The sequence below is a fragment of the Schistocerca nitens genome, chromosome 7 (assembly GCF_023898315.1).
Source record: "Schistocerca nitens isolate TAMUIC-IGC-003100 chromosome 7, iqSchNite1.1, whole genome shotgun sequence".
NCBI classification, from domain to species: Eukaryota; Metazoa; Arthropoda; class Insecta; order Orthoptera; family Acrididae; genus Schistocerca; species Schistocerca nitens.
In genome coordinates this window covers 551,032,893-551,044,942 of record NC_064620.1, presented here as the reverse complement: position 1 = coordinate 551,044,942, position 12,050 = coordinate 551,032,893, and the positions used below count along the sequence as shown (strand labels likewise).

The 12,050-nt window shown below is 38.4% G+C and overlaps 1 long non-coding RNA gene across 1 annotated transcript in view; it reads left to right on the top strand.

The window, feature by feature from the left end:
- The window catches only part of LOC126194938 (uncharacterized), a 28,298-nt gene extending 17,052 nt beyond the window's left edge, over nt 1-11,246 (top strand). The window contains exons 2-4 of the long non-coding RNA XR_007538529.1: nt 9,632-9,834; nt 10,179-10,351; nt 10,926-11,246. This is a non-coding gene — a long non-coding RNA (uncharacterized LOC126194938). The remainder of the gene's footprint in view (nt 1-9,631; nt 9,835-10,178; nt 10,352-10,925) is intronic.
- The last annotated feature ends 804 nt before the right edge of the window (nt 11,247-12,050 follow it).

Sequence of the window (12,050 nt, the reverse complement as noted above, 5' to 3'; positions counted from 1 at the left end):
ACCATAAAAGAGAAGCGGGATGGAATCGTGGTTAGAAGTTAAACTTCATAATTAAGACAATTAATTGACATGATGCCGTTAAAAAGAAATTTGAGAATTACAAATTGTGGATGAGCTACTAGATAAAGCTTTGCAAATACAGTTAGATACTCAACATACTGAGTACTCAAACAGTCCCTTATTAAGAAAACAGAATTACTGATAAACTTCAGAAATTCAAACTCCCATATAGGATTTCCCTGAAAATACATGTAATAAAACAATTACATGTAACAGGTGATTCAATGACACTTGAACACTAGTGCCAAGCTAAGATCCAATTACATAACATGATAGGACCACTTAAATAGGAAAAACTACAGCAGAAACATTGATCTTTAAAAAATAAACGTTCACATGCTCAGATGTGTTAATAAAACAAATATTACTAGAAAAGGTTGCACAAGGAACTCAGAAGATGCTGTGCAGTTTAAGGTTTGGCCAGTTGCCAGTCCCTAACATTTAAAGAAACTTGTTCATATACGAACAGGCTACATACAATATGTATTTATATAAACACCAACTTAAACCGCCTTGCTGGAAGGAAGATAAGTACTAAACTTTGGAAGGCAATATGTGAACAACTCCTGGTAGTGACCAGGTTCTTAAACACTGCCAGGCCTAGATCTCAGATGACATTTCACTCCCCGCCAAGGCGCTGGCACAATCAAAAGTTTCTGCCCGAATCACAGACATTCCAATAACTCTGAAACATAGGAACACTCTACAGAACCTTCGACTCACTTACACATGGACAACTGTATTAATAGAGTGCAGGCTTCAAAAACGGCAGCATAAAATCATTTGATTGCAAGAGACACAAAGCACTAGTAAAAGTTCTGAGAAAACTTTCAAGTAACGGCCACCATTTAGCTAGGCCAACTGAACTCTTCCACATCGTCTTTAGGTTGCACTATGAAAGTCTCACCATAATAGTAAGTTTAAATGGCTCTGAGAGTGTTACTGAACAAACACAATTATGACAACTTACTTCATATCAGGTACACAATACGAGGGAGTGGGTTCCACAGCTTCACCACTTCCCTTCAAATTTTGTTCCCAGCGAAGTCGCAGAACTTGTATCTCCAAGCTGCCTTTGTCGGCAAAATGCCCAACCAATTTCACACCACAACATGTAACGGTCATCATGCTCGTTCGGCAGACTTTGACACTCGTCTCCCTGTGAAGTCACAAGATCTCCAGTGTTACCTGTCGAAGGCTAACAACCAACTCGCTTCACCCGCCAACCCGAAGATGAGACACGTGAAAAGCAAAGATAACTTAGCTCAACCACAATTGGTCACAACGATACATGAACAAAATAACACTGGCGCCAGCTCGCCAGGCTGTCTTTCTCTTGCGGGCAAGCACTTTCTGCTTAATATGAACAACTACATCTGGGCAGAAGGCAGGTTTCCTGTTTCCCAAACGCTGGCGTGAGGCCACTGTCATGCCCATACCTAAGCCCGGTAAGAACAAATACCTTCCATCTAGCTACCACCCCATTTCTCTCACCAGCTGTGTTTGCAAGGTGATGGAATGTATGATTCATGCGTGGCTGGTATGGTAGCCCCAGACTCGCAGTTTACTAATCACTGCAGAGCGTGGATTTTGAGCACGTCGTTCTGCAGTTTGTCTACCCATGTCATAAATGGTTTTCTTGTGGAAATCTGACAAGGGCTGTGTTTTTTGATTTGGAGAAAGCCTACGGCACCTACTAGAGGACTGGTATCCTCCGTACTCCCTACACGTGGGCCTTCCCTAGCCGCCTGCCCTGTTTCCTTCAGAAATTTTAAAAGGCGGAGTTTTCTAGGTATGTGGTATGTGTAGGTTCTGCCTTGTCAGACACCTTTATCCAGGAAGACCGTGTGCCACAGGGTTCTGTCCTGAGCATCATCCTCTTTGCTATCGCCATTAACCCCATAATGGCCTGTCTCCTGCCGGGCATCTACAGCTCTCGGTGACAATTTTGCCATGTATTGCAGTTCTCCATGGACTTGTCTCATTGTGCGGCATCTTCAGCAGTGTGTCAAATGTCTTTACTCATGGAGCATTGACAATGGCTTTCGTTTTTCCACTGACAAAACTGTTTATATGAAATTCTGGCGGCGCAATTGGTTTCTTCCACCATCTTTACATCTTGGGCCTGTTGCTATTCCATTTGTTGGAACTAGAAATTCCTGGGGCTTGTGTTAGATAGGAAACTTCCTTGGTCCTCCCACATGTCCTACCTGGCAGCCCACTGTACGCAGTCCCTCAATGTCCTTTGTGTCCTCAATGGTACTTCCTGTGGTCCAGATCAAACCATCTTCCTCTGTTTGCACCGGTCCCTTGTCCATTCAATACTAGTCTACGGGTGTTTTGTTAATGCACCTGCACATCTGTCCCTCTTAAACAGTCTCAATACTAGAATGAGATTTTCACTCTGCAGCGGAGTGTGCGCTGATATGAAACTTCCTGGCAGATTAAAACTGTGTGCCCGACCGAGAGTCGAACTCGGGACCTTTGCCTTTTGCGGGCAAGTGCTCTACCAACTGAGCTACCGAAGCACGACTCACGCCCGGTACTCACAGCTTTACTTCTGCCAGTACCTCGTCTCCTACCTTCCAAACTTTACAGAAGCTCTCCTGCGAACCTTGCAGAACTAGCACTCCTGAAAGAAAGGATATTGCGGAGACATGGCTTAGCCACAGCCTGGGGGATGTTTCCAGAATGAGATTTTCACTCTGCAGCGGAGTGTGCGCTGATATGAAACTACCTGGCAGGTTCGCAGGAGAGCTTCTGTAAAGTTTGGAAGGTAGGAGACGAGGTACTGGCAGAAGTAAAGCTGTGAGTACCGGGCGTGAGTCGTGCTTCGGTAGCTCAGTTGGTAGAGCACTTGCCCGCGAAAGGCAAAGGTCCCGAGTTCGAGTCTCGGTCGGGCACACAGTTTTAATCTGCCAGGAAGTTTGTCTCAATACTATCCACCATTGTGGCATCTGTTTGGCCACTAGTGACTTTCACACTAGCTCATTTGAGAGTCTATATGCAGAAGCTGCTGAACTACCGCTGTCCTACTGCCAGTCTCCTCAGCAGATATGCATTCCGTTTGTCTGCCATGCGTGGCCACCTATCCTATGCTCATTCTTCAAAAGTTCCTTTGATCACCAGTATGGGGCGCATCCCTCTTCTGTTACCTCCTGGAGTTCACTTTCGGCTCTTGCTCCGGCAGCTTAACTTCACGCTACCTGCTACTTTCCCAGTGGGTGTCAATGCTTTACTATCTTGGCTTTTTGTGGCAGCCAGTGTTCACCATGGCCTTCGTTCATTTCCTAAGGACACTATTCCAGCGTCGCTCTATCACCTTCAGTTTCACTACCTTTGCTTTGCGATAGTACCTTTTTGTACACTTGTGGCTCTTGGACTGACAGTGATGTCAGGTGTGCGTTCATCATTGGCTACCACATCTTTTGATATTGGTCCTCTGGCACACTGCTAATTATTTATAGCCGAGCTCTTCGCCCTGTCTCAGGCCACAGCGTACATCTGGCGACACACACTTTTCAATTGTTCTCTGCTCAGACTCACTCAGCACCATTCAGAGTTTGTGCGCTGTACGCTGCCCATCCCTTAGTTTGGTGGGTCCAGGAAAACTGTCACTTGCTCACTCTTGGTGGAGCCAGTGTGATGTTTGTGTGGGTTCCTGGTCATATCGATCTGCCAGGAAACGAGGCTGCTGACTCTGCTACCAGGGCTGCAGTCCTTGTACCTCAGCCCACTAGTTCCTGTATTCCCTCCAATGATCTCTGTGTTGCTGTCTGTCAGCATTGCTATTGGTCCTCTCTTCATGGGAATGAGCTCCAGCTTATTAAGCCACTCCCAGTGGCTTGGATGACCTCATCTCGGTCCTCCTGCCGGGTCGTGGTCATTTTAACTAGGTTGCTTATTGGGCACTCTTTTTAGTAATCTTCATTTGATAGGTGATGGTCCCCCACCGCTTTGTACACATTGCACCCAAGTTTTAACTGTCCGTCGGTTCCTAATAGAATGCCCATGTTTTAACTGTTTACGTTACCACTTGGGTTTGCCGTCAGAGTTATCGGCTGTTTTATCAAATGACATGCGGGCTGTCGACCATGTTTTACTTTTTATCCATCAAGGCAATATGGCGAAGGCCATTTGTCAGTTTTGGACCTCCATTTCTGTATGATGTCTTCTGTAGCCCTTTCTCCACCTCCCTGCTTTTAGCTGTCTTCTCTTATGTGAAGTGGGACTGACATATAGTAATTTTTTAACTCCTCTGTTTCTTCATGTTCTGTAGTTTTGACTGGGGCACGTACGACCCCAGTTGTTTTTGCTCCTTCAAACAAAACAAAAACTCATACTTTACTGGCTTTCACTCTGTTTTTATTGCTGGTGAAATGCAGATGTCTTCAGGCAGACTTTTTGGTTCAAAGATGGCTGCAGTTGTTTTGTACAACTGATAATTTTAATTAATGAAAGAAGCTCCTTCCCATTCCATTTTTTGTTCAAGTGAGAATTGTGATTTGTGAATTTATCACTTGTTAGTCATCCCATTTCATAGTTTATCCCTGCTTTTGTTCCATGATTGCAAACAGTTTGCTGTTTGCACTAAAGTATGGTTAACTGTGCTGATTTGTTTGTTCATATATTCTTTACCAAAATTTTTAGGAATTAGGCATAAAACTAATTTCTCATGTTATGAAGATGAACACTTAGTAAGATATTATTGATGTTTTTAAGAATGTTGTCATATATGTTTTTAGTATCATTGAACTAACATTGATATAACAGTATCACTTGCAGTCAGGCCTTCTGTTAACCATATGAGACATAGTGGTTTCTGCCTCAAACCAGAAACCACTGAGGCTAAAAGTGTTTATATTTTTTATTAAAAAATTTTGCAGAGGGGAGCATTGGCTTAATAATAGTTTAAATGCCATACTTTTAGATTTTTCACCAGTATGTTTCTGCAGCACCTGCCCTTACTTTTGCTCACTATTAGATCTTCCAGTTTCCGTACTGTATTTCTTGATGTGCAACTGGGTTTTACATGTTTAGCCGCTTTGTAGTCTGGAACACTGTTGGTATCTTTAACCACAGTTTCTTGTGTTGTTCTGTTTTTGCTGGTTTGCATGTAAACATTGTCTTTAATTAACTTCATTAATAAATGTTTCATTACATTTATTCTGACTTTTATGTTGAATGTATTTAAATGTAATGTACTGAAGATTTTGCTGTGACTGTAATTTACAGAATTTTTGAAAATAATAAAGGGTGTAGTCTGTATTTTATACGATAGCTGTTCTTGCAATGTGTTCATTTGTACTAGTTTTGAAGCCTTTTTTCTTCTTAGTGTAAGACTGATTTTGGATTAATATTGCCACTCTATAAAATACTTTTTTTGTGCATTGATTTTTGACAGTTTTAGCTGGATTGTTACAAATTAGCATAGGCATTCGCGTTTTGAAATCAGTATGTTAGCAGAGTAGGAAGTTACGAACATATGTAATGAAAATATAATACATTAATTAACAGAACATGTCAGAAATCACCCATGTTTATATGAATGTTGTCGGTCTGTTATCATAAAATGGCTGACTCAGAACAGATTTGTATGGATACTCTGTAGTAATTGTTTTGCCCTACTGGGTGTCGCACTTCTGTTCCAGATAGTGTTTGGAGTCAACTCAAATGTTTGATACCACTCATTGGCATTGGCATAGTGATGTTTCTTCTGGAAAACCTGGAATTCTCAGGGAATTAAATTTTACCCGGAAAAAATCGGGGAAATCTCAGGGAATTTCAGGAGTTTCATAAGGTCTCAAGGAATGCAACATTTTAACCTAGCATTGAAACTGAGTTTTATTGAGTTTTATAAATCAAAAATTTTAAAATATGTAATACTGCAAAGTGCATTAATTACATGAATATTATTACATATTAATTAATGATGATGCTTAAAAACTCCAGTTGAACTACTGCTTATGGCTGGCATATAGCTCAGCTGAGAGGAAAGAAGTCATTGTGGTATGCTGCCCCCCTCTGCTCTCCCTATTAATTTATCAGGAGCTTCTTTACTCTCTTTCTCCTCCACATGCCTTTTTTTAGAACATTTTTTTCCCCAAGTTTGAGTAGCCATCCTGCATTGAGCCATGTCACTTGTTTACAATATTAAGCCAATAAGTATCCAGAGATTAAATATTGTCTATAGGCCCATGCCAAACAATACTTCAAATTGTACTATGTTTGCCAAATATTTGACAGTGTACGGTACCATTTGATGTGCTTCTTAAATTTAGAGTGAGTTTGTCAGAAGTTTTCACTGATGGGAATATCTGACAAGATGGTGGACATTTTTTATGTTGATACTTTGCTGGATATATTTGGTGAAAAATAGTTTTATTAAAATTTATCTTAATGTATAATAAGTTTCCACAACTATGGAAACTGAAATCGTGGTTAAAAATAAATTAGCAGTGACAGTTACCAAAATGGTATAGTTGTCACATCTTTCCCAGCATACATTACACAGGGGAAATTTATAAAAGAAAAAATATTCTACACGCAGCATACAAGGAGGAGTGCAATAAAATAAAACATATCAGCAATTCAGTTCTTCCACAGATGATGTAAGCTATATGCCCCTGGATGATGTAAGCTATATGCCCTCACAGTCATAATATTTTAATGAATTGTTATTAGGGGCCCAAGTAGAGGAGAATAAATTTTCGCTGAGGGTACTTTGTCACTCAGAGGACAAAATTAGCTCTTAAACAAGATATTAAATGTTTCACTGTCCATTCACAGGTAGCTGATGTAATAATCAGATTTTCTGTGTAACATTCTCTTTCACAGGTTGTAATGTATATATTTTTCTCTCATTCTAAATCATTTCCAGGAACAGATCCTTGTTTTGTTTCTTCTTCTTCTTCTTCTTGTTGAATACTCACAGTTCCAAAGTCAATTTTAGAAATGCTTTAAGTGTATTTTTAGCCTTTCTTACTAGAATCAAAATATAGCATGCATGAATACTGTTTACTTCAAAAGTGAGTTTAAATTGACATACTTTGTTGGTATGTGTACACTGTATGTGCTTGACAAAAAAGCTCAGTCATTTACAAGGGTGTAGTGCTAGTCTTAGTAACTGGAGAACACTAAGATTGGAATTCATGTGAACTGTGAATTGTAAGTGCAATTTAATTTTATATTGAATAGTAGCTCAACAATTTTATTTTTTGAAATGAAATTTTTGTTCATCTTGGTAATTACATTTGGTGATCAGATGTTCTGTTGTCTTAGTTGTATTTATTGTATCCCTTCTTTTATTTCTAGGTAAATTCTCTTGTTTTTAATAAGGTATATGGTCTATGGTATAAGGATTGTTTGGTTTAGTTTACTTGTAATCTTGCTGTGTTATTTTTTGCAACAGATTCAAAATTAACCTTCAGTAGTTCAGTTTTATGGACTGAGATAGGGTGTGTTGTATAAACTACTAATTTTTTGCAACTGTTTGGTGTTGTTAAGGGATACTGTAAATATCACATGTATGAGAATAATAAGAGATTTACGAAGAAGCTATGTCGTCACTCTTCCAATGGCTAAATGTGGTAGTGTTGCCAGGATAATTTGCAGCAGTCTGTCAGATGCCAAACATGGTCTGACAGCTTGAGACTGTCTTTGTTATAGTTCTGCTGACATACTATTTTTGTTAACAGCTCTCATTCAAATACACCATGCATGAAACTGATGGTTCTGAAAGTAGGATAATTTTTTTTTTTAAAAAAGGATGTGGGCTAAGGGTGATAATGGAAGTAGATAAGTCGTGCTTTGGTAAGAGGAAGAGTGGTGGAGGCCATAAAAGATGTTGGTTTTGGGGTTTTGGAGCCGTTGTTTCTGACGGGGATTCTGATGTTCATTGGGTGGTTCTTGCAGCAAGCATATTCTGCAGTCATTAACAGCGGAATAGGCTGTGTAACAGAGGGGTGTACTATTATGTTAGACGGGTTTGCTTTATATAAGGAGTTGGGCAACAGGTGAAATAATCACCTTTTTGTGAGCCATAATAATGCATTTAAAGACTGAGACTGGGACCTGTGCTAATACTATTGTGGGATTTGGGGGGAGGGGGTGTCATCAAATTTGTTGTGGTGGTGATAGATGCTATTCTGTCTTACAAGCTCGTCTTGGTGGGTATTGCTGGTGGTAAAAGTGTACTGCAGATATGTATTTTTCAGGTATTTGTGTAGTTAATGGAAAAGTTGTACAGGTTCTGGCTTGTGAGTTAAATAGGAGTGGGTGGCAGGTTTTTTGTTGTTTTTTTCTATTTGGTAGGATGGGGTATGGGTTAAGTTGGGTGGTAGTGTTTTTTTGTTTGTTTTTTAAATGGAAAGGGTGAGGTTTGGAATGAGTTTCTTTCATGTATTGCATAGTTTTCTGTTGACTATGGTGTGTGTTCTTATTGTTTCTGTGTTTTTAAATTGGTTGGTGAATGTTGTTATTTTATTATTGTTAACACCATTTTTTCATTATGTTTTGTGCTATCTGTGTTTGAGTTGGACCTCTGATGAGGAATTTGGTGTCTGGTAAGTTTGATTCTTGGTTTTGTTGAAGTTGTTTTTGTTGTGAGAGTTTTGGCCTCTCTGTACCAGTATTTAAAGTTGAATTATATAGGTCAACTGGCATTGTCAATACTGCCTGTTGCCAGTGTCCATTGTTTTTCGCTATGTGTGTCAGTCTTGACTTTTGATTTTGTTTGTAGTGTGATCTATTTCACGGTTTTAAGTTGAGCAGTGTAGCTCATCGAATGTTGGTAGCAGTTATAGTTTATCATCTCGCATTGCACAGTTTCTGCATTTTTGAAATTATCGTTTTATCACGTTTCTGTTGTCCCATTTTGTTTGTCTCTGGTATTGTGATTTTGCGGATATTATGTCAGGTCTCAATTTGTCTTAGCACAGAACCCTATTTTCCTGTGATAGTTTCATTAGCTTCAGTGATTATTATGAAGAACTTGTACCATTCTATATTTGTGCACTATGGAAAAGTTTAAGGTTACTGTTGCCATTTTGAAATAGTGTTTGTGTTGTATCTTGGGGCTTGATATGACATCATTGGGCAAAGCCGATGTATGGTATCAAACCCTCTAGTTTATCTGTGTTCCCCTGGAGTAAAGTAAGTATATTACTCGGGTGTATGTTGTTAGTAAGAGTACATCAGTATACAGTATTTTGGCTATGTATATCTTCCAAATCCTTGTAGCCCTTTATACACAGTCAAACATGTTAGTGCTGCCTATGTCTCTTCCATAAACTAAAAGTAAAAATTCAAACACCATTCAGTACTGTTAAAAATGTAATTTCTGTATATCCCGCTTGAATTGAAATTAGTCTGTTTTGCGGTCCTTCCTGAACAGAAGTAAGTATTTACCTTGCAGTAAATAGGTGTTCTGTTAATTGTTCAGTTCAGACCATGTGCTGCTGCACAAGATTTGGCCTGACAGAACAGTATTAACACTAGGATGTCATGTGTAGTTAGGAGTGTTTTTTTTGATAATATGTTTATGGTTGGGATAATTATTGAATTGTTACAGATAAAACTGTGGAAATTGTAACTTCACTGAGGAATTTGGGTGATGGGAGACACTCCATCCATACTGAAGAAGCAGAGAAAATAAAGGGGCATTACTCAGCATGACTCAGCAGGCCCTCTGTCATCAGGGATTTTGCCATAAGTGACAGTCAGCATCTAACAGTGAAGTGTTGACTGTGTGTGCTGATTCTGATCATACAGAGTGTAAGAATTAACTTGATTTGTCCTCAATTCAAATCATGGTCGATAGTACTACTAGGGAAATGTGCCACATAAAAATGAGTACGTCTTATGGCAGTGTGAAAATCTGACAGTTGTTAATAAAGAAAATAAATATTTGTTTATTTTTCTTCCTACCTTTATCATAACAAGCTTTCCCTGATACATTTGAAATATTCAGTTCATTATTTCAGTATCAAATGGACTAAGTGACTTTGCTTCTGTTCATAATTAAAGTATCAGTATATCCTGAAGTTGGTATAAAAGTGAATTTGTAAACACTATAGAAGTGAGCTGCTAAATTTGTTATCTGTGGGTTTCATCAACAGGTGAGTAGTACGGAGATGCTTTGTGAAATCGAGTGTGAATCCTTGGAGGGATGACAATATCCTTTCCATGGAACACTGTTGAGAAAATTTAGAGAACCAACGTTTGAAGCTGACTACAAACTAATCTTCTGTTGCAAATGATAAATGATACATGTTGTGTAAAGATCACAAAGGTAAGAGGAGTTGGGGCTCATGTAGAGGTATGTAGACAGCTATTTTCCCCTCTCACTGTTTGCTATTGGAAAATGAAAGGAGATGAGGTGTGGTACAAGGTACCCCTGCTGTGCACCTATGGTGGCTTGCAAAGCATGTATGCAGATGTGCATTCAGTATTGTTAGTCATCAGTAGATCTATTTGCTACTACAATCTTTACAATTGCATTTTTCCATATTTATTACTCAGTTGTAGCAAAAATGCAGTAAGAAAAAACTGTTGAATTAGAATTGTTTTTAAAGTTAAAATATTTCCTGGGATTTATCTTCTCTAATTTTCCAGATTTAACTAGTTTGTAGGGAATCTGAGCAGGAGGTACAGACATTTGTAACACTATTCACAGACTGAAAGTACTACCGAAGGGTGCCGATTTCATTATGAGGGATTGTCCTGTATCACTTGCTTCCTGCAATGAAATGTATATATCAGAGTCTTAATTCATTGAAAAGAAATTTCTGTTTGTTTAACTTTTTTCTGAAACAGTCACTTTTTTAACTAGTTGTTTTGTAACACACAAATTATTTATTTTACAGGCCCAAAAATCTGCTTGAAGGGAACAATAAGAAGTATTAGAAGGGAAAACTAAATACTAGAAGAACAGAATTGATAAAAATTATTGTATCTAATGTTTTTAGTGTAAAAATGCTGGTGAGTTACAAAATTCAGTAAGGAAATGGTGCAAATCAATTGCATTCTAATTTTCTTTTGTCAGAACACATTTAAAATTGAATCACAATATTTTCTTGCATATGCTGGAGCCATGTTATAAATGACTCTGCATATATCCTGTATTATTTAAAATGTTTGTTGATAATATGTAGTACCACTAAAAATAATAAATATCCAGAAATATATTTTATATCCACCAGAAGTAACCCTGACAGTTACTTATACACAAACCCATGACAGTGTCAAACTGTTAAAACTTATGGTGTAGTTATAATTAGTTGACTTAGAAAACTGATACATTTGATTACAAAGCACACTGCTAAGCAAGCTGTTATGTAAAAGATGCAATGTCTGGACAAGATACATCTGTATATGCAAGAAAGTGTTCCACTCAGCTAAATAAACTTAAACATTACAACTGTAAAAGACCTGGCTGCAGTATCTTTTGATCCTAACACATTTTTTAGTCTTTGTGGGAATGATGGCATACATTTAAATATGTTAGGCTTGATGAGTCTTGAACTGTCTGTAGACAATTGTAAATTAATAAAGTGGAAGAAAAATTGAGGGTGATTGACCAAAAGCGCCAACTGAATATAAAAGAAGTATAATTTAAACATGTACCTGCAAATTACACAGAGGGGGAAAAAATCTCAATGCATTGGGATATAAATGTAAACTCCAGAATTTCCAGATAATGTCATTGCTTTCTTCTTCAGCACAAATACTAGTTTGTTGCAGCTATCCATGAGTCAGTCTTGTGCAAGCCTCTCCATTTTGACAGAACTGCTGCGACCTACGTCAGTTTGAATCTGCTTATTATAGTCAATCTTTGGCATACCTCTACAAATTTTATGCCCTCTACAAATTTTACAAAAGTGATATTCCTTGATGCTTCGAGATGTGTCCCACCGATTGACCCCTTCATTTAGTGAAATTACTCCATAAATTTCTTCACTTCCTAATTCAGTTCAGTATCACCTTCTTAG